Below are 20,811 nucleotides of genomic sequence, written 5' to 3' on the forward strand. Positions count from 1 at the left end.
ATGCGCGAACACGCGTGCCCTCTTGAATGGCCCATTGAGCCCTCTTCCATTTCAGGTGATCAGTCTAGTTGGGGGGTGGGGGCACCCCCCCCCCCCAAGCCGATCAGCCATCGCCTCTCTTGGGCCAGTCGCCAGCCCGCACCCCATGCCTCCACTGGCCCGCCCCCAGGCAGCCTCTGCCCCCTACCTCCTCACTGTCCCTCAGCAAAAGTCCCTCCCTCGTCAGCAGAACACTCTTTTTCATCCCCCTCGTAACAGCACAAAATAAATCAGCCCCTTTGATAAACCTAACATCTGCTCACCCCCCCACTACGCTTCCATAAGCTAGCCCGCCCAGCTAGCATGGTGGCCCTCGCCCCTGGCTCCAGTCAATCTCCCACCTATTGTTCCCTCCCCACCCTCTTTTTCCCCCCTCCGCTCATACAAACATATTCAAATGAAAACTAATCCCAACACCCGACAGAGATTTAAAAAAAACAAGTTGAACACATAATTTTTTAAAAGGATCAAGTGAAAGATCCAGCATCTGAACAAACACACCTCCATCCCCCAACAGTGCAAATGCAAACTTTACCTTACTCAGCACTGCAGCTGGCCCCAGATCCATGCAGCAGGCATGACAAATAACGTCCGAAGAAACAAGAAACTTTTTATAAAAACGAAACAAAACCCATAAACACGACAGCAAAGTTCTCAGTCCAACACCAGTCCTTTCCTTTTTGCGAAGTCCAGCGGTTCCTCAGGCGACTCAAAATAGAAATGTTACTTCTTGTGTGTGACCCAGAGGCGGGCCGGATACAACAGTCCGAACGTCACCTTTTTCTTGAAAAGGGTCGACCTGATCTGGTTAAACCCCGCTCTTCTCCTGGCCACCTCCGCACTCTGGTCTTGATAGATCCGCAGGATACTGTTGTCCCATTTGCAGCTCTGTGTCTGCTTGGCCCACTGTAAAACGCACTCCTTATCCTGGTATCTGTGAAATCTCACCACCATTGCCCTCGTTGGGGGGGGGGGCATCCTCAAGCTCTGCCGACGGGACCTATTCTTTAGGTCCTCCACCTTTTCCAGGAGCCTTTTCTGCTGGTCTCTTAGCATCTCCACCTCCACCGCTGTTTGATGTTCCTCCTGGTCAGCCAACGCCTTCTCTACTTTCTGGATCGCCCGATCTTGGGCATCCAATCTAAGTTCCAGTCGCGAAATTGCCACTTTAATCGGGTCCAAGCAGTCCTGCTTCTGCTTGGCGAAGCCCTCCTGGATCACTTGCACCAACTGCTCTGTTGACCCCTGGGTCGATAAGCCAGTGGTCCAGTCCTCCACCATGCTTCCTCCCGGTGCTGCTTCAGCCCAAGCCTTCTCTGTCCTTCTGTTTCTGCCTTTGCGAGCACTTGTCGTCCTCCTCTCCATGCACCGGTATGTGGGAATTTAGTTCACAGTTGCCTCTGTCATCAATTTTCCAACTCTAGTCTGGAAACAAATTGGGGGAAAAGGTCCAAAAGTCCGACCCGAGCGGGAGCCACCAAATGTGCGACTTGCTCCTTCATAGCCACCACTGGAAGTCAATAAAAGTTATTTCTTTCGATTCTACAAACTTGTGCTGGATTCTTCGTGGCCCTCACAAAAGTGTCTGAATGATGCATATTGTTGTACAGATCAGCCAGTAGGAAGAAATAAGTGACTTGCGAATCGCCACAAGTTATTGGCCAATATGTGCCACTGTACCATTTAACTTTACCTAAACTGCATCCATGTTTTTTTTTTTTAACGTCCCATTTTTTGACATGTTCTGTTGTTGAATTGCACAGACAAGTAGAGCTCCAGCCAGTGTGACCAACTAGTGCTTTGCCCAATTGTCTCGGAATATGCATTGGTGTGCCCTACCCCCTCGGCAGTTGCAGGGCTGCCGCAGCCCCAGTTGTAAGGTGTGCATGGCTATGCGGAACAGGGTGCATGAGGTGCTGGCAAGCCAGGCAGTGTGGCAGTTCTTCCAGGGCATATGGGGTGTTATAGAAATGCTACTTTACAAGGCTCCAGTAAGATGAGAAATAAATATAATGTGGTCCTGGGCTCATGGTGTCACTTTCAAAATTTTCCTCATTAGTGTAAAGTTGCCATGGATCTCTTTCAAAAACCACTACAAATCCAGCCCTGTGAGTTGCCACTCTTTTAGTCTGCTCAATCATCAGCAACATAATGGAAGGTGTTGTCTACAGTACTATTAAGCTGCGTTACTCACCAATAACTTGCTCAGTTTGGGTTCTACCCAACTAGGGCAAGAGTGGGCTTTAAATTAAATAGTAGGATAGAGGAATCAAGTAATGGGAAATTACAGTAAATTAAAGGGCAAGGACCGGGCAGAAATATGAGGTAGAAATTTGGATAACTCCATCTACAAGTTTGCTGTGACCCTACCGTAGTGGGTCAGATCTCAAACAATGAGTCAGAGTACAGGAGGGAGATAAAGAAGCTCTCCCTCAATGTCAGCAAAGGACTTTGTGGACTTCAGGAAGCAAAATGTCGTACACACCCTTGTCTGCATCAGTGATGCTGTGGTGGAGATGGTTGACAACTTCAGATTCCTAGGTGTAAGCATCACCAACAACTAACAATCTGACATGGTCCACTCACGTCGACGCTACGACTAAGAAAGCACAACAGTACCTATACTTCCTCGGGAAATTAAAATTCAGCAGAAAGCATCCTATTTGATATGGCAGCTGCTTGGTTCAAGACCGTAAGAAATTACTGAGTCGTGAACACAGCCCAGTCCATCATGTAAAACCGCCTCCCATCCATTGACCCTGTCTACACCTTCCGCTGCCTTGGGAAAGTAAGTAGCATTATCAAAGACTCCTTCCACCCATGCTATTTCTCTCTTCCAACCTCTTCCATTGGGCCGAAGATATAAAAGTTTGAGAACTCTGACCAACAGACTCGAAAACAGCTTCTTCCCTGCTGTTACCAGACTCCTGAAAGGCCCTCTTGTATGATCTCTCTATGCATCTTCTCTACAGTTGCAGCACTACATTTTCTGTATGCTTCATCTGATGTCTGTGTATTTATCGTATGTCCTAGGTTTTTCATGTGTGGAACGATCTGCCTGGATTGCACACCGAGACTAAGTAGTTTTAATGATCAATATGCAAAATCAATGTGTAGAGGTAAGAAATAGCAAACATAAAGCTATACTGTAGGATAGCATATACAGGAAGAAATAAAACTGAACCAGTGGCTGTACTGTACTTGGATTTCCAAAGGCATTTGATAAGGTGCCACATCAAAGTTTATTGCGGAAAGAGAAATCTCATGGTTGGGGGGAACATTGGCATGGATAGAAGATTGGCTAGCTCACAGGAAAGAGTAGGCAGAAATTAGTACTTTTGTGATTGGAAGGATGCAAAAGTGGTGTGCCATAACACCTTGCCACCATCTTCAAGAAAGGAGACAAAGCGGATTGTGGAGACTACAGAGGAATCTCTCTACTCTGTCGCCCAAATTCTCCCCAGCTGCCTTCTCCTAGTCTCTGAAGAAATCCTTCCAGAAAGCCAGTGTGGCATCCGACCATAGAGCGGACATGGTTTTCACTGCTCAGCAACTTCAGGAGATGTCAGAAGCAACATCAACCATTCTACATGGCCGTAATCTATCTGACCAAGGCTCTTGACTCCGTCAATCAGGAAGTGCTATGAAAGGCCCTGCCGAAAGCTGGCTGTCCAGAGAAATTCATCAACATCCTCCGACTGCTCCATGACAGGATGCTGGTGACAGTCCTCACGGAGACAGAAACCTTTTGAGGTAAAGACTGTAGTCAAGTAAGGATGTGAAGAAAACTACACTGACATGGCACATGGAGCCTCGATATGTGGATGATATTGCTATCTCCACTCTCGCCGAAGACAATCTCCAAGTCATGCTTGGCATCTTTGCGGAAGGATATCAAAGAATTGGTCTCCGTCTCCACCTTGAAGACTCTAGTCCTTTACCAACCTGCCCTAGGGCAAAGATCCAGTCTCTCCCTCCATCAAGATCAATGAAGAAACTCTCCCAAATGTGGAACATCTCCTATACCAGAGACGCCATCGCTCCTCAATTGACATCGATGCAGAAACCCAACATCATATCCAATCTGTGAGTGCCTCCTTCAGACACCCAAGGGAGAGAGTCTTTGATGAGCAGGTCATCTGTGCTGACACCAAGATCCTAGTGTACAACGCAATCATCCTCCCAACTTGTATGCGATTCCGAAACTTGTACTATGTACAGACATCAACTCAAGACCCTGGAGAGGTACCATCAATGCTGTCTGAGACTGATTCTCCACATCAGCTAAGAGGTCAGGCTTACTAACATTTTCCTTGAAGGAGCCAATCATACCAGCATAGAGGTCATGATCATCCAAAACCAACTCCACTGGGCTGACCATGTGCTTAGGATGCTGTAGTCCAGGCTGCCAAAGTAAATTCTCCTCGCCCAGCTCAAGGAAGGCTCCCGAACAAGAGGAGGACAAAGGAAGCACTTCAAAGACATCCTGACTCTCAACACCTGGGAGACCCTTGCTTACAAGAGACCTACTTGAAGGAATCTCCTGATTGAAGGGGCACAATTCTTCGAGGACACCTGACAAGAGGAGGCCCGGAAAATAATCCTGAGAAAGAGATACCAGTGGCCAGAGTCAAAGGCTCGATTCCCACCCCACAGAACCCATGACCAGTAACATTGAGTTTCTTAGCTGGACAATCATACTCGTTAGCGAAGAAGCCAATAACTCTGTAGAATGGTGTATACAAGCAAGAGGAGGCCCAGAAAATAATCCTGAGAAAGGAATACCAGTGACCTAGAGTCAAAGGCTCGATTCCCACCCCACAGAACCCATGACCAGTAACATTGAGTTTCTTAGACAGGACCTCTAGGGTTGTAATCTCCCTGTGCCAGTGAGGCTAGAAACAGGAAGATAGAGCAGCTAAACACGTGGCTAAACAACTGGTGTAGGAGGAAGGGTTTCCGTTATCTGGACCACTGGGAGCTCTTCCGGGGCAGGTGTGACCTATATAAGAAGGACGGGTTGCATCTAAACCGGAGAGGCATAAATATCCTGGCCGTGAGGTTTGCTAGTGTCACACGGGAGGGTTTAAACTAGAATGGCAGGGGGGTGGGGAGCAATCGGTCAGAAGGTGAAATCATTGAGGGAGAACTAGGGAATAGGGCCAGTATAGCTCTGAGGAAGAGCAGACCAAGAGATGTTGCTGAAAACAGCGGGTCTGGTGGCCTGAAGTGCATATGTTTTAATGCAAGAAGTATTACGGGTAAGACAGATGAACGTAGAGCTTGGATTAGTACTTGGAACTATGATTTGTTGCCATTACAGAGACCTGGTTGAGGGAAGGACAGGATTGGCAGCTAAACGTTCCAGGCTTTAGATGTTTCAGGAGGGATAGAGGGGGATGTAAAAGGGGTGGCGGAGTTGCGCTACTGGTTAGGGAAAATATCACAGCTGTACTACGGGAGAACACCTCCGGGGTCAGCGAGGCTATATGAGTAGAGATCAGGAATAAGAAGGGTGCAGTCACAGTGTTGGGGGTTTACCACAGGCCTCCCAACAGCCAGCGGGAGATAGAGGAGCAGATAGGTAGACAGATTTTGGAAACTAGTAAAAACAACAGGGTTGTTGTGATGGGAGACTTCAACTTCCCCAATATTGACTGGGACTCACTTAGTGCTAGGAGCTTAGGCGGGGCAGAGTTTGTAAGGAGCATCCAGGAGGGCTTCTTAAAACAATATGTAGACAGTCCAACTAGGGAAGGGGCTGTACTAGACCTGGTATTGGGACATGAGCCCAGCCAGGTGGTAGAAGTTTCAGTAGGGGAGCATTTCGGGAACAGTGACCACAATTCAGTAAGTTTTAAAGTGCTGGTGGACAAGGATAAGAGTGGTCCTAGGGTGAATGTGCTAAATTAGGGGAAGGCTAATTATAACAATATTACGCAGGAACTGAAGAACCTGGACTGGGGGAGGATGTTTGAGGGTAAATCAACATCTGACATGTGGGAGGTTTTCAAATGTCAGTTAAAAGGAATTCAGGACCGGCATGTTCCTGTGCGGAAGAAGGATAAATACGGAAAATTTCAGGAACCTTGGATAACGAGAGATATTGTAGGCCTCGTCAAAAAGAAAAAGGAGGCATTTGTCAGGGCTAGAATGCTGGGAACAGACGAAGCCTGTGTGAAATATAAGGAAAGTAGGAAGGAACTTAAGCAAGGAGTCAGGAGGGCTAGAAGAGGTCATGAAAAGTCATTGGCAAATAGGGTTAAGGAAAATCCCAAGGCTTTTTACACGTACATAAAGAGCAGGGAAAGGGTTGGCCCACTGAAGGAGAGGCAAGGGAATCTGTGTGGAGCCAGAGGAAATGGGCGAGGTCCTAAATGAATACTTTGCATCAGTATTTACCAAAGAGAAGGAATTGGTGTATGTTGAGTCTTGAGATCCAAAAAGACGAGGTGTTGGGCGTCTTGAAAAATATTAAGGTAGATAAGTCCCCTGGGCCGGATGGGATCTATCCCAGAATACTGAAGGAGGCTAGAGAGGAAATTGCTGAGGCCTTGACAGATATCTTTGGATCCTCATTGTCTTCAGGGGATGTCCCGGAGGACTGGAGAATAGCCAATGTTGTTCCTCTGTTTAAGAAGGGTAGCAAGGATAATCCAGGAAGCTACAGGCCGGTGAGCCTTACGTCAGTGGTAGGGAAATTACTGGAGAGAATTCTTCGAGACCGGATCTACTCCCGTTTGGAAGCAAATGGACGTATTAGTGAGAGGTAGCGTGGTTTTGTGAAGGGGAGGTTGTGTCTCACTAACTTGATAGAGTTTTTCGAAAGGTCACAAAGATGATTGATTGCAGTTAGGGCAGTGGATGTTGTCTATCTGGACTTCAGTAAGGCCTTTGACAAGGTCCCTCATGGTAGACTGGTACAAAAGGTGAAGTCACATGGGATCAGGGGTGGGCTGGCAACGTGGATACAGAAATGGCTAGGTCATAGAAGGCAGAGAATAGCAATGGAAGGGTGCTTTTCTAATTGGAGGGCTGTGACTCCAGGTGTTCTGCAGGGATCAGTGCTGGGACCTTTGCTGTTCGTAGTATATATAAATGATTTGGAGGAAAATGTAACTGGTCTGGTTAGTAAGTTTGTAGACGACACAAAGGTGGGTGGAATTGCGGATACTGATGAGGACTGTCAGAGGATACAGCAGGATTTAGATCGTTTGGAGACTTGGGCGGAGAGAAGGCAGATGGAGTTTAATCCGGACACATGTGAGGCAATGCATTTTGGAAGTTCTAATGCAGGTAGGGAATATACAGTGAATGGTAGAACCCTCAAGAGTATTGACAGTCAGAGAGATCTAGGTATACAGGTCACAGAAAGGGGCAACACAGGTGGAGAAGGTAGTCAAGAAGGCATACGGCATGCTTGCCTTCATTGGCCGGGGCATTGAGTATAAAAATTGGCAAGTCATGTTGCAGCTGTATAGAACCTTAGTTAGGCAACACTTGGAGTATAGTGTTCAATTCTGGTCGCCACACTACCGGAAGGATGTGGAGGCTTTAGAGAGGGTGCAGAAGAGATTTACCAGGATGTTGCCTGGTATGGAGGGCATTAGCTATGAGGAGCGGTTGAATAAACTCGGTTTGTTCTCACTGGAACGACTAAGTATGAGGGGCGACCTGTTGGGGGTCTACAAAATTATGAGGGGCATAGACCGAGTGGATAGTCAGAGGCTTTTCCCCAGGGTAGAGGGGTCAATTACTAGGAGGCATAGGTTTAAGGGGCAAGGTTTAGATGAGATTTACGAGGCAAGTTTTTTTTTTTTTACACTGAGGGTAGTGGGTGCTTGGAGGAGGAGGTGGTGGAAGCAGAGACGATAGTGACATTTAAGGGGCATCTTGACAAATACATGAATAGGATGGGAATAGAGGGATACGGACCCAGGAAGTGTAGAAGATTTTAGTTTAGACGGGCAGCATGGACGGCACGGGCTTGGAGGGCCGAAGGGCCTGTTCCTGTGCTGTACTTTTCTTTGTTCTTTGTTTAATCATACTCGTTAGCGAAGAAGACAATAACTCTGTAGGATGGCATATACAAGAAGAAATAAAAGGGAGCCAGTGGATGTCTGTACTAAGATTTCCAGAAGGCATTTGATTAGGTGCCACAGCAAAGGTTATTGCAGAAAATAAAGATGAAGAGACTGATGTTTGTTAAATTTGCTGATTACTCAAATATAGGTAGGAAAGTAAGTTGCAGTTACAAAGTGACATAGGTTAAATGAGTGGGCAAAGATGTGGCATATGGAGCATAATGTGGGCAAATGTGAAACTGCCCATTATGGCAGGAAGAATTTTTAAAAAGCAGCATATTATCTAAGTGGTGAGAGATTGCAGAGGGATCTGGGTGTCCTAGTGCAGAAATTGGGGCAGCACGGCAGCATTGTGGATAGCACAATTGCTTCACAGCTCCAGGGTCCCAGGTTCGATTCCGGCTTGGGTCACTGTCTGTGCGGAGTCTACACATCCTCCCTGTGTGTGCGTGGGTTTCCTCCGGGTGCTCCGGTTTCCTCCCACAGTCCAAAGATGTGCAGGTTAGGTGGATTGGCCATGATAAATTGCCCTTAGTGTCCAAAATTGCCCTTAATGTTGGTTGGGGTTACTGGGTTATGGGGATAGGGTGGAGGTGTTGACCTTGGGTAGGGTGCTCTTTCCGGGAGCCGGTGCAGACTCGATGGGCCGAATGGCCTCCTTCTGCACTGTAAATTCTAAATAACAAAAGGCTAGTCTACCTGTACAGCAAGTAATTAGGAAAACTAATAGTATCTTGATCGTGAAGGGTATAGAATACAAAAGTAGGAAGGTTATGTTTCAGCGCAGTGGTGAGACCACACCTGGAGTACTGTGTACAGCATTGGTCTCCTTTTAAGAATGGGTGTAAATGCATTAGCAGTTCAGGGAAGGTTTACCAGACTAATACCTGGAATGGGTGTAGATTTGTGTTAGCTTGGGCCAGCATGTATTGCTCACCCCTACTCCCCTTGGAAAGGTGGTGAGCTCCCTTCTTGAACTTCTGCAGTCCCGACAGTGTAGGTGCACCCACATTGCTGAGAGGGTGTTACATGATTTTGACTCGGCAACAGTGACGGAACAGCAATATGTTTCCAAATCAGGATATGAGCGACTTTGAAGGGAACCTCCGTCGTGGTGTTCCCAGGCATCTTCTGCTCCTGTCCTTCTGGATGGTAGTGGTTGAGGATTTGGAAGGTGTCTAAAGAACCTTGGTGAGTTACTGCAGTGCATCTTGTAAATTGGGCACACGGCTGCCACTGTTTGTTGGTGTGAAGGGATTGAATGTTTGTGGAAGGGATGCTAATCAAGCGAGCTACTTTGTCCTGGATGATACCAAGCTTCTTGAGTGTTGTTGGCACTGCACTCGTCCAGGAAGTGGAGAATATTTCATTACAAGCTGACTTGTGCGAGATAGATAGTGGATAGAGTTTGGGGAATTAGGAAGTGTGTTGCTCGCCATAGGATTTCTAGCCTGTTTTTGCAGCAAACTTATTTATATGGCTAATCCAGTTCAGTTTCTGGCCAATGATAACCCACAGGATGTTGATAGTGGAGGATTCAGTGATGGTAATGCCATATCAAGGAGCGAAGGTTGGATTATCTCTTGTTGGAGAGGTTGTCGATCTCTGGAGTTCAGCTTCCCAGTGCTTTAAAAAAAAACTAAAGTGTGGGCTAAACCAGTGAGAAACTCCCTAAGGTCCAAAAAAGTGACTTCAGTGCCATTGAATAGCGGTGGGAAACCACCTGAAAAACCCGCCACAAATGAACATAGAATTTTGGGGCGAGATTTGTGCCTATTGCATTTTGTTCCCTCATCTAAATAATTTGTGAATAGCTGGGGTCTTAGTGCCAATCCCTGCGGTACCACTCTAGTCACTGCCTGCCAATTTGTTGAGTGTGATTTTGGATCCTGCCACTATTTTCTAAGTGCTCTGCTGTAAAATCTTTGGATTCTATGGATTGTAGGATTCTGCCCACCACCGACATCAGACTTACTGGTCTATAATTCCCAGTTTTCCCTCTACCTCCCTTTTTAAATAGTGGAGTTACGTTAGCTACCCTCTAATCTGCAGGAACTGTTCTAGAGGCTATAGAATCCTGGAAAATGACCACCAATGCATCCACAATTTCAAGAGCCACTTCCTTAAGAACCCTGGGATGTAGATTATCAGGTCTTGGGATTTATCAACCTTCAATCCCATCAATTTCCCCAACATCATTTCTCACGGCGCTGAGGTCCCAGGTTCAATCCCAGCTCTGGGTCACTGTCTGTGTGGAGTCTGCACATTCTCCCCATGTTGCGTGGGTTTCGCCTCCACAACCCAAAGATGTGCAGGCTAGGTGAATTGGCCATGCTAAATTGCTCATGTGAAACCCACGCAGACATGGGGAGAATGTGCAAACTCCACACGGACAGTGACGCAGGACTGGGATTCGAACTCTGGTCCGGGTCCTCGGCGCCGCAGTCCCAGTGCTAACCACTGCACCACATGCCACCCTCTACTTTACTCCATCTTGATGAAAAATGCTTACATATTATGGTCGCTCATCCCCAAGAGGTCTCGCACAACTAGATTGCCAATGATTATTGTCTAGGATGGCCTGTTCTCTAGTTGGGTCCTCAACGTATTGGTCCAGAAATCCATCCCGTGTACCCTCCAGGAATTCCATCTCCACGGTATTGTTAATTTAATTTGCCCAATCTATATGCAGTTCAAAATTACCCGTAATTACAAATACTCCTTTACTGCACGCATCTCTAATTTCCTGTTTAATGCGATTATCAACATCACCACTGCAGTTTGGGGGTCTATATACTCATGTTTTTGCCCCTTGATGTTTCCCAGCTCTTCCCATACAGATTCATCATTGTCAGTGACTGGCACTTCTGTGACCATAAGACTTGGGAGCAAAAGTAGGCAATTAGGCTCATCGAGTCTGCTCCACCATTCAATGAGATCATGACTGATCTTGTATGATAACCCTTAACTCCACTTTCCTGCCTTATTCCCATAACGCTTGATTCTCTTGATTTAATAATATGTCTATCTTGGCCTTGAACATACTTAACCCAGCCCTTTACAGTAAAGAATTCCACAGATTCACTACACATCTGGTGCAAATATTACTTGCCAAGGGTATGAAGACAGAGCTGGTTGGATTGAACTGAGAATTAAAGGGTGTGGTAGTCCAAAGATGTGCAGGTTAGGTGGTTTAGCCATGATTAATGCGTGGTGATAGGGCAGGGAAGCAGACCTAGGTAGTGTGTTCTTTCGGAGGGCCGGTGCAGACCCGGTGAGCCAAATGGCCACCTCCATTGTATGGATTCTATAAAAAAGAGATTTGTTGGAATATTCAGCAAAGATACATTCCAGTGAAAACTCCAGGGAAAGGAGACACCATCCGTGGCTTACTAATGAAGTTAAAGGTGGCATTAAATTGCAAGAAAGTGTACAATTTTGCCAAGATTAGTGGTAGATCAAAGATTGGATGGAATTTAGGGCAGCATGGTGGCGCAGTGGATAGCACTGCTGGCTCACGGCACCGAGGTCCCAGGTTCGATCCCGGCTCTGGGTCACTGTCCGTGTGGAAGTTTGCACATTCTCCCGTGTTGCGTGGGGTTTCGCCCCCACAACCAACCCAAAGATGTGCAGGTTAGGTGGATTGGCCACGCTAAATTGCCCCTTAATTGGAAAAAATGAATTGGGTACTCTAAATTTAAAAAAGAAAAGAGATTGGATGGAATTTAAAAACCAGCAAGGAATAATTACATTTGAGGGAGGAAGTAGTGTACTGTATGAGAGAAAGCGAGTTCAAACTATAAAATAAGATAGCAAGTTTTTACAAGTATTGAGAAAAAGAAAAACTGAAGTGAATGTTGGTCCTCTACAAAGTGATGATGGGGAAAACTCTCCACTGGTTGGAGTTGTATTTAAGGAAGGAAGTTGGTTATAGTTATTGGTAGCCCCAAGATACCACTAGATGTGTTCTTCAGGATAGTGTCCTATGCCCAAGCATCTTCAGCTGCATTAGTGTTGGACCTTGCTGTAATCATAAGATCATAAGTAGGAATGTTTACTGATTAGTATTCTGTTTAATTTGCAGTTGTTTAGATGATGGTCTGTCGCATTTGCATTTCCGGCGTGGGCTGCTAAATGGCAAGTATTAATGTTACACAATTACTGTTACCCAGTTACTATTCCATTAAGAGGGAGTCGAACTACCTCCCATTGACGTTCAACAGCATTATCATTGCTGAATCCTCCAGCAATCCGAATCCCAGGAGTCACTGTTGACCAGAAACTGAACTGGACCAGTCACAAATATTGGTACCCAAGAACCCATCTGCCAACCTCTCAACCCGAGGTCTGCCAAGCTCCTTTTTAGATATCCTCCCTCAGCTTCCACAGTCAAACATCCTCCATCTCATTTCCCCCTTTTTTCCACCTCTCTCAATTCTCCATTTTTGTCAGAGGTTGGATATTCTGCAACAAATCACTCCTGACTTGTGCTTTGTAGGAAGTGAGAGAGGTTTTGGGGAAATCGGGGTGTTGGAATATTGTCTGGATGAGATCCAACCATACTCGAAGTTCATCACCATCCAGGATGAAGCAGCTTGATTGGCACGCCACGGGCCACTGTAAGCATTTACTCTCTCCACCAGTAAGAACTGGCATCTGACGATGGGGGAGAGATCATAAGGCAGAGTTGTTTCAGAGGATTGAGTGAAAGACTGTGCAGGGCTAAGGATGTAGCAGTTAGTAGTGAACAGACAGTAAACTAGAGGTTGTGAAATTAAATTTGTGTGCTGGGGCGTATGGGTGGTTATGGCTAGGAAAGATGGAGGGGATTGAAAATTATTGTACTGTCGTTCAGGGAGATGATTGGGACGTGGAATAGAATAAGTGCTGGATGTCTGGAGTAAACTATCTATTTTGTATAGGTAGGGCTTAGGATGCCAATGGCGTATTAGGGATTATAGCATGAGTGGAAGTGTTGGCAGCAATGAAGCAATGGTTACAGTGCTCTGAAGATAAATAATAGTGTTGGTAACAGATTAGACATGGGGTTAAAAGTACTTTGTCATGGTTTCAAGAAAAGCAGCGTACAGCTATTTACCAGAAATGGGGGTAGAATTAACACTTTTGGAAACATGTTTCTAGTCTAGACAGAATCAGATAGCCTCCATCTTGCTGGTGTTCTAGAGAAAGTTTGGGCTTGTGCAAAAATTGATCTGATAGCTTGAGGTCAAGAATTTTGAGAGAGAAAAGGGCTGTGTTTTATTTCATGGAAGCTGACTGTGTGGTGTCATTGAATGATGTAATGGCAATGAGCATTTTCAACTAGGGATTTAATGGGAATATAGCTGGAAATAAGAGTTGAATTACACTTTGTGAGTGTTCATGGTTTCTTGGAATGTATAGTAATAAAATTTACTGTGCTCATTGATGCCCAAGATATTCTGATCCACTAAATGTTAGGTTCCATTTATACATACCTTGACATTACTACTTCCAATAATCAAACATGCGGAGCAGATATAGCTGATTTTTGTTCTTTTAGTTTGTGTGCACAATGTCCTTGTAATTCATTGCCAAAAAGAAAATTGTTTGCTATCCAACAATGAATGGATCCAAAGGATGAAGCATGTTGGGATTAAATTCTGCAAGAGTTTTATTCTCCAGTTATATACATAGTACTGCAAAACAGCAAATGAATCTGAAGTTAGATGATTCTATATATAAACTACTTTACTTTCATTGCTGCTATGATGCCTCCTGAATTGCTAATTTATTTTGTACCTCCAACCACGGTGTGTTAGATGCTGAATCGTTTTAAGAACTCAATTTATGTAGCTACTGGAAGCTTTATATGTCCTCATAATGAATTGGCAATTTTTGGCAGATTCATAGAAGCTAGTTACAATAATGCAGAATATTCTGTTGTGGTAAATTTAGCTGATAATCCCAGAACTGGGGCTTGTATTTGGACCTTTACTTTACCCAGAAGTACCAGCTATATGAAATTGCAATTTATTGATTAGCCTTGACATTTCCGAGAAGCTGTGGTGCTCAAGTTATTTTTCCTTCACTTCTTACTTTCATTAACTTTGGTTGTAATTGGGTTGTTGCACAAAAGAAGGGGAAGCTTGGTGAATATTTAATTAAAAGAAACATTGTGACCAGAGTTTCTTTAAAATGTATCAAATGCTATTAGAATATTACTGGGTGCAAATTACATTTTTTTAAGCACTGAAGCTTTGCATTCTCCCTTGATTATATACATAGATTTCATACTTTATGCATTTTTCTCTCTCTTAATAGAATACGGTGAAATTGGGGCTTTAAATTTGAAGCTTCCATTTAGCACTTTCCTTTGGGCGGTTCATACGCCAAGAATTACTTTGAATGCAGACTTTTGGGGTAAATAGTGAGAAACTGTTCCCTCTCGAATGCATCAAGAACTAGAGGGCATAGATCCAAAATAATGGGCAAAGGGAGTAAGTGATGAGGAAAACATTTTGCCGCCAAGGAGGTAGTTGGAGTCTGGAACGAATTTCCAGAAAGAATGGTGGAGGCATCTTCAATCGAGGTATACAAAAGAGAATTAGATCGCTATCTAAAAAGAGAATGCAAGATTCTGGGGATAACGTAGGGGAGTGGGACAAGGTAGAATACCCTTTTCCAGAGAACCAGTGCTGAATGGATGGGCTGAATGGCCTCAGTAAAGATTGTGATTCTGTGCTCTGTAGATGCAAATTTGCACACATGATCGACAAACAGCAAGCAAGTTTAATTTTGAGATGCTGCATCCAGGACTATTTAGGGAGAATTTAAGGTTATGGCTCCTTCACTCAAAGAAATAGTTTTCCTGCAATTTAATTTGAAAATGTTTTTATTGGCGGTTTCTATTTTACAGTGTGGTATTTTAAAAACAAATTTAGAGTACCCAATTATTTCTCTCTTTCCAATTAAGGGGCAATTTAGCATGGCCAATCCACCTAACCTGCACATCTTTGGGTTGTGGGGGTGAAACTCACGCAGACACAGGGAAAATGTGTATACTCCACATGGATAATGACTCGGTGCCAGGATTCGAACCCGGGTCCTCAGCGCTGTAGGCAGCAATGTTAACCACTGTGCCACGTGCTGTCCCTACAGTGTGATACTTTTAACAGATTATGTATGTGGTACAATTTCTTGTTACATACATATTTCTTAATATACATTCTTATAGAGTCATAGATGTTTACAGCATGGAAATGGGCCCTTTGGCCCAGCTTGTCCATGCTGCCCAGTTTCTATCACTAATCTCATCCCACTTGCCGATTCTCCTTGCCCCCTCTTTCGTCCTATGTGTCCATCTGCTGAGCTCCTCTCTTTTTTTCTGTGGCTTTTGCTGTTGACCTTGTGTTTGGGGGTGGGGGGCTTCCTGCCTCCTCCCATCCCCCATGTTTCTCTCTGTGGCTCCCTTGGGTTCTCTCCTCATCTACCCCCCCCCCCCCCCCCCCCCCACCCCCTTCCCCTTTGTACCTTCTCATTGCATGTGTTCTTGTCTGCTCTCCCCCTCTTTCCCTAGTCGCTGTTGGCCTTGAACCGGTCGACGAATGCTCCCACACTTTGTGGAAGCCCTCTTCGGACCCTCGGATGGTGTACTTAATCTTCTCCCGGTGGAGACATTTCACCAGGTCTGATAGCCAGTATGCAGCTGTGGGTGGTGCTGCTGATCGCCAGCCGAGCAGGATTCTCCACAGTGCGATTAAAGAAGCAAAATCAAGGGTATCGGTCCTCCTCCCCAGATGTAGATCTGGCTGTTCCGATACCCCGAAGACTGCCACTCTCGAGCAGTCTTCCCTTGCCCCCCACAACCTTGGGCATCACCACAAAGAAGGCTGTCCAGAACCCTCTGAGGCAAGCCCAGAACATGTGGATGTGGTTGGCCGGGCTCCCTGGCACTGTTCACATTTATCCTCCACCTCCAGGACAAATCTGTTCATTCGGATTCTGGTTAGGTGCACTTTGTGCACCACTTTAAACTGCATGAGGCTGAGCCTTGTGCAGGAGGAGGTGCAGTTTGCCCTGTTCAGTGCTTCACTCCAGAGTCTCCAACCCACTCTGTCCCCAGTTCGTCCTCCAATGTTTGTCTGGCTTTGTCCAGTGGTAGTCTTGCCCTTCCCAGTGACTATCCATAGATGTTCCCACAGTTCTCCCCTATCCTGCCGTCTCCTTGCGGAGAAAGTGATTGATTTGGAGGTGTCCGAATTCCTGTCCTGTCGGTAGTTCGCCGAAGGTTGCTAGTCTGTCCCCTATGTAGAAGTCCTTGACTGTTAGCACCCCCCCTGTCATGTCTCCATTTTTAAAGATGGTGGGAATTTGTGGTTTCTGCAGTTAGGGGCCATGGAGTACATCTTGGTTAGACCGAAATGTTGCCCCATCTAGTTCCATGTCTTTAGTGTGGCTACCACCACTGGGCAGGATGTGTATTTTGTCAGGAGGGGATGGAAGCGTTGCTGTGGAGAGGGCCCAGAGGTTTGTTCTCTTATAGGAAGACTCCCCTATCCTTAACCACTCCATATTGGGTTCACGTATCCATCCGCTCACTCTCTCTGCCTCAGCTGCCCAGTCGTAGTATTGTAGATTTGGCAGGGTCAGACCACTCCTATTTTGCCCCCCCCCCCCCCCCCCCCCCCCCAACCCCCACACGCACACACAAAAGCCATGATCATTTTGTCTATGTTGTGGAAGAAGGCCTTGGGGATGAAGATCGGTATGGATTTGAACAGGAAAAGGAATCTCAGCAGTGCATTCATTTTGATCGTCTGCACTCCCTCCGCCAGGGAGAGCGGGAGTTCATCCCATCTCTGTAGGTCCTTTTTGACTTCCTCAGCCAGACTGATCCAGTACATCAAGGAACCGTTTAATCCCTGCGCCCCCGTTGGGGAGCTCGAAGGTGTACAGCCTTTGGTAGAAGGTCTCAAAAAGGTTGACCTCTTCTGGCTCAGCTCCAGTCTGCCTCTGCTTTTAGAAGGTCCCATGTGTCTGGCAGAGTTGGTGTACTGCTTTTCTGGTGGATAGCAGGTTAAAGTCCATTTACAGCTTATTCCTCTCCACCAGAAGCTCTAAGGTTGGGGCCTCTGAGTACTTGCTGTCAATCTCCAGGATGGAATCACAGGATGGAATCAATCAGTTGTTGCCTGGCCACCCTCTCTTCCCTGTCTCTTCAAGCCTTTAGGCTATAATTTCTCTCCTGATCACAGCCTTCAGTGCCTCCCAGAACGTGGAAGGTGAGACTTCCCATTCTGGTTATTAATAATGTACTTGCCTATGACCCGTGATATTTTCTGGCAGAATAGGTCTGTGTACAGCCTCCATGTGGAGTACTCAGCACACCCGTGTCCAACCTCTCATCCATGTGAGCGTGGTCAGAGATGACTCTTGCTAAATATTCCGTGTTTGCTATTCCTGGAAGCACCGATTTCCCCACTGCAACAAAGTTGATCTGGGTGTGCACCGGCTCAAAGAACGAGAATTCCCTCTCGCCCGGGTGTAGAAACCGCCATGGGATCCACCGCCCCCATCTGCTCCATGAATGCTCCCAGTTCCCTAGCCATGGTTGTCTTTTTCCCCATTCTGAGGATTGATCTGTCCGTCAGAGGTTCCTGTACGCAATTGAAGTCCCCTCCCCCCTGCCCATGATCAGTTGGTGTGTGTCAATTTTGAGGATATCCGCCATGGTCTTCTTTATAAAATCTGTGTCGTCCCAGTTGGGCGCATACACATTTACCAGCACCACCGGTGCCCTGTCCAGGACACTTCTGATGATGACGTACCGTCCGCTGGGTTCATAACTGCCCTTGTCTCAGTGAACCTCGTCCTCTTGCGAATCAATATGGCTTCTCCCCTAGCCTTCGTCCCGTAGAATCATTTACACGATCACATCCCTGGCCTTCCGCGATCGCATACCTGGCCTTCTGCAATCACTTCTGGCAAGCAACTCACCAGTCATTTTACCAGAAATTTCGCTAGGACTTTTTACGTCAAGTGTTGGGAGTGCGATAGGTTTGTATGACCCACACTCTGGGTCTTTGTCTTTCTTCGGGATCAGTGAGATCAAGACCTGTGCCAGTGTGGGCGGCAGGGCCCCCTCGACAGCGAATTGTTGAACTTCTCCCACAGGTGCGGGGTCAATACTGATGCAAACCTTTTGTAGAAGTCGCCCGGGAACCCATTAGGCCCTAGGCCTTCCTGGATTGCATGGTGTTTATGCACTCCATGGTCCCCTTGAGGCCCCCTCAACAGTGATTCTAGTCCCTGCCCCTTTTTCTCCACAGTTGGGAAAACCAGCCCGTCTATGTGTTGATTCTCCACTAGACAATCGCGGAAAGAGACATTGAGGTTTACCTGCCAACTGGGGCAAAGACAGCAAAGACAGCAAAGAAGAACAAGAAAAAACGGACCAAAGGATTAAAAATAGCATCCGCAGACGATGTATATACCCCCCAATCATTCATAGAGGTCCATGATTTTGCGCTATCCCGCTCCGTTCTTACCCAGTCCGTTCCTTTGCACAAAAGCATTTGCCTCCTCCGGCGTGTTGAAGAAGTGGTCCTGGTCCTTGTCCTTGTATGTGAATCAGAGTCTCGCCGGGTATAGCATGCCTTGTTTTTGAAAAGTGCTACTTTGGCCCAATTGAACTGCGCTTGACCAAGTCAGCCCCAGTGTCCTGTTGGACACTGACCTGTCCTTCCCGTTTGCAAGACCGCATGTTCCTCGCCCAGCTCTGAATATGTTCTTTTGTAGTCTGACGATTACTGCCTGCGTTCGTTCCCCCAGCCGCGGCTTCTGGCAGAGCAACCTGTGGGCCCGATCTACCTCTGGGGGTTTGGTGAAGCCCTCCTCCCTGACCAGCTTCCCGAGCATCCTTGACATGAACTCATTTGGGCCCTCTGGTCCTCTTGAACCTTCTGTGCCCTCTGGTAGCCCTGGCGATCTGGAGCTTTTGGTGTTGCGATCTGTTCTTCTGGTCATCTATCTTGGTCTTCAGTGTCTTTTGGATCACTGCCAACCTTGTTTTATCGGCCTCAAGCGAGGCGACTATTCATTCATCTTGCTCGGTGACCACCGTCTCCACTTCCAGATCGACGCTGTTGCTCCACTCTGTCCATTGATCCATGTATGGGGGCAGCATGGCCTCTATTGCAGTCTTCATTGCTGCCATTAGGTCCTCCTCTTACTGCCTCCATGTGCTTTTAGAGTTCTATTGAGGTGAACTCCATCAGCCTCTCTTGTCGACGACTGGGATGGTGTTGGCGACTCTACTGGGTCCGCCATGTTCGGATTTGCGTTGCCAAGTGGGAAGGCTCCAATATTTGTTCCCCTTCCGACCTGTTTGGTGGTTTGCCGATATCCCAAACCGGTCGAGTTGTTGATGGGTGTCCGATTAATTTTGGCTTTTTACAATTTTGGTGCCCGTTCCTCAGGTCAAAAAGGTCTAAGAAGTGCGACTGCTCAGCTCATGACCACCACCAGAAGTCGTAGGTTACAGTTGTATGGAGAGGATTCCAAGGTTGGAAGCTCAATTATGGGGCAAAGAATGTGAGTGTTCAGCCCTTGGTCCGGGAAAACAAGACAAATTTAAGTTTGTGACTGAGATAATAATGGCTTGGTATTTCCAATATGCTAACTACATTCTTAGAATAAACCTTGTTTGGATTATGGTGTCCAGGAAGTCTTGATGAATCACACCTGAAGTAAAGGCTTTTGTGCTCATCGTAGCCAAATTCAGCATAAAGGCCATAGGTCAAGTGAACTGGAGTTTCTAAGCCCTGGCCCATAACAAGGGCCATCTGTTCCCTATTCCAAGTTCCAAGCACTTTGAGACACTGCTTGCCTCTGTTCTGCCTTTTCCTTTTATTATAATAATCTTTATTATTGTCACAAGTAGGCTTGCATTATCACTACAATGAAGTTACTGTGAAAATCCCCTAGTCGCCACACTCCGGGTCACGGAGGGAAAATTCAGAATGTCCAATTCACCTAACGGCACGTCTTTCCAGACTTGTGGGAGGAAATCGGAGCACCCAGAGGAAACCCACGCAGACACGGAGAGAATGTGCTGACTCCACACAGACAGTGACCCAAGCCGGGAATCGAATCTGGGACCCTGGCAGTGCTAACCCCACTCTGATCTCTTAATATCAGCACCCTTCTTGGTCACTGTCACCACCATTTACATTCCCTTTGTCTTTTTGCCCATGACGTCTTTGTCAATCTCCACCTATCGCTGGCCCTCTATCCAGACCCACTGCTCCAACAATGTGTATCTCATCCCATTTCCGGTTCTCTATCTTTGACAAAGTTATCCTATAAATAAATAGCTCTGTTCTCTCTCCGCAGATGCTGTCAGACCAGCTGCAGTTGTCCAGCATTTTCTGTTTTTGTTTAAGAAATTATGCATGTGCTTGAACAGAGATATGTGGGAGAGAGAAAATTGTAAGAAAGTGCAAAAGTTGTGTCAGTGAGTGCAATGCATATTCTTGTCTCATGGTGGCGATAAATCTCTTTGCACTACATACCAGATGCAAGTTACAAATGGTTACCTTTGTAAACCCTTCTGACAAAACTGGCAAATTCTACAGTTGCTTGTAAGTCGATTTGTTGATCTAATAAAAAAATAATCTTTTGAAGTTAGATTGGTTAGTGGGTAAAA

General features: G+C 46.3%; 1 protein-coding gene across 15 annotated transcripts in view; it reads left to right on the forward strand.

The window, feature by feature from the left end:
* The window catches only part of gng7 (guanine nucleotide binding protein (G protein), gamma 7), a 310,055-nt gene that overhangs the window by 25,538 nt on the left and 263,706 nt on the right, over positions 1–20,811 (forward strand). The window lies entirely within an intron of this gene.

Source organism: Scyliorhinus torazame, chromosome 18, assembly GCF_047496885.1.
Source record: "Scyliorhinus torazame isolate Kashiwa2021f chromosome 18, sScyTor2.1, whole genome shotgun sequence".
Classification (NCBI taxonomy): domain Eukaryota; kingdom Metazoa; phylum Chordata; class Chondrichthyes; order Carcharhiniformes; family Scyliorhinidae; genus Scyliorhinus; species Scyliorhinus torazame.